Genomic DNA, 2,659 nt, shown 5'->3' with positions numbered 1-2,659 from the left:
TGTCAGTACTCCTATTTTGGTGTCTCAGCCGGCCTTATTCTTTTATCATCATTGGCCACGGTATCAAATGCCACAAATTATGTTAACCCAGAACCTTTTAACACCGATTGGTGTTGATCTCAGTTCTTTGCAGTGGGTTGATGACACGCCGGCAGCAGTGGAATTTCATTTCGACCACATCTTACTATCTCATGCGAAACACATGCCAGCAAACATTTTAAACGGTATTCTCTCGGATCACATAGAGAAATACCCCCATCATACGGTGCTTGCTACCGATGCCTCCGTAAACTGCCAAAAAGCTGCAGTTGGCATCTTTTCGCAGGATTTGGCATGGAGCTATTCCGTCCGCATCCCACATTATATTCTTATATTCTTTGCGGAATTTTTGGCTCTTGGTATGACCCTTCACAATTTTCCATGCCATGCGTCTCATGTTATTATTCTCGCTGATTGTTTGTCGTTGTTAGTCTCCCTTGACACTTCACAAGAAGATTTTTTGAGCCGTATCCTGCGATTTTTTGTCCCATGCACTTTGAAGGTGGTCCGTTTTGTCTAGGTCCCTGGCCATGCAGGTATTCATTCAAAAGAGGTGGCTGATTACTTAGCAAGGTCGGCTCTTGACGGGTCAGTGACACATCCCGTCCCGAATTTCAGCCTGCTGGCGATTTCCAGGTTTCAACGGTTTCTACATATATCAGCCAGGTTACGAGATTCCTTACTAAATACGACTGACTATCAGCACTTAGCATATAATTGGAACGTCCGTTCGTGTAAATCCAGGCTGTGTGAGATAACAATGATGCGGTTGCGGTGCAGGATTCCAAGTTTGAATTTATATCTATGCAGGTGTGGGTTGACACCGACGAACCTATGTGACGCATGTGGGAAAGTTGAATCTTTAGGCCATTTTCTCCTCTACGGCCCAAAGTTCGCACTTCAGAGAAAGATTTACCTGGAGGTCCCTCTCTCCAAGCTAGGGCTTCCTTTATCTTTGCCAGTATTATTATCGTTTGGTGTGAACGCCAAGGAATTTGCATTGGGTTCTATTTGTGGGTTTCTCCACGATTACATAATTGCAACTGGTAGGTTGATGTGCTCTTCTTTTTTCACCAAAATGCTCTCTGTTATTTAACTGTCAATATTGTTCTCTTGTTTTTATTCACTGATTTTTCAAAACTCATGATTGGTGCTACAATTTTGTCATCATCTTCCATGGAAACTTTTTTGTATATTCAACTACACCTTGGCCAATCCCCCCGCGTGGGTATGTGCCATATACCTGCGGTGAAGAAGAAGAAGATTCATTCTAAGAAACGGGCCCGCCCAAAGCCGTGCATGCCACTGTTTAAAAGAAAGCCAAATTATCAACCGCCACAATGACAAGCATGTTCGAGATATTATTGAGTCTTTGTATATTTCACGTGCAGGAAACAAGTGTGTCAGCGTGGCATTACTGGCACTATCGGCAAAAAGGCTCGCTTTTCTAAATCGATGGCAACCAGCGAAAGGCTGAGTTTTATAGCTTGTATTAGCTTACCTTTTCACCCTTTCCCATTTCATGCTGTGGTTCATGTATTTATACGTAGCAGCGGCAAAAAATAACGCTCGTGTGGTTCTGTGTTCCTCCTTTTGTACTGTCTTGTTACGCGCTGCTCTGTAATTATTATTATTTTTGTCAAGCACATCGGACTAACATCGCCTTCACTTCGAGTTGTTGATATATCCGCCCTTGCTTTGCTACCTACTAGCCTTACTGATTAGCTCAGATTGTAGACTGACTGCCCTGGAAAGGGAGTGGCCTCGGGTTTGTACCCTGGTCACAACGAATTTTAACGCAATATCGTTAGAGGCACCGTTCACCAATAAATCCGATGTCGGCATTGTCGGAGTCGCTTGTGAGTGAAAAATCACGAGCATGGCTCTGGCAGGTGGTCCCCAGAGGGCAACCTAGGAGGCAGGTGGACCACTTAGGTCACGTGACCTTCCGGCGTCATATCAACCTGCCCATGGGATTGTGAGCAAACCGTCGAATCTGGCATGTGGCACCTAAATTAATGATCGGTCGCTCGGGAAGAGCAAACTGGGCCACACCATGCCCAGCGCTGGGAGCGCCTGCCACCGCAGGCCAGTAGCGAATGGCTTAACTGCTGCACCACTGCGCCAGAAAGGGTATGAGGACTCCGAGAGATTTATGAGTGTAAAGAAAATTATGAACTTTTGTATATAGGGGAATTATATGATTATGCTATTGCCTCATACCCTTAAGTCGGAGCTCAAGTGTCTTCTCCAATTTTCTTAATTTTAACTCCGAAGATTACCCGCAGCGGTGGCTCAGTGGTGAGGGCACTCGGCTACTGATCCGGAGTTCCCGGGTTCGAACCCGACCGCGGCGGCTGCGTTTTTATGGAGGAAAAACGCTAAGGCGCCCGTGTGCTGTGCGATGTCAGTGCACGTTAAAGATCTCCAGGTGGTCGAAATTATTCCGGAGCCCTCCACTACGGCACCTTTCTTCCTTTCTTCTTTCACTCCCTCCTTTATCCCTTTCCTTACGGCACGGTTCAGGTGTCCAACGATATATGAGACAGATACTGCGCCATTTTCTTTCCCCAAAAACCAATTATTATTATTAACTCCGAAGAATCGATAAAAGTTGTAT

The sequence above is a fragment of the Amblyomma americanum genome, chromosome 3, assembly GCF_052857255.1.
Source record: "Amblyomma americanum isolate KBUSLIRL-KWMA chromosome 3, ASM5285725v1, whole genome shotgun sequence".
NCBI lineage: Eukaryota > Metazoa > Arthropoda > Arachnida > Ixodida > Ixodidae > Amblyomma > Amblyomma americanum.
This window is presented reverse-complemented; position numbering follows the sequence as displayed.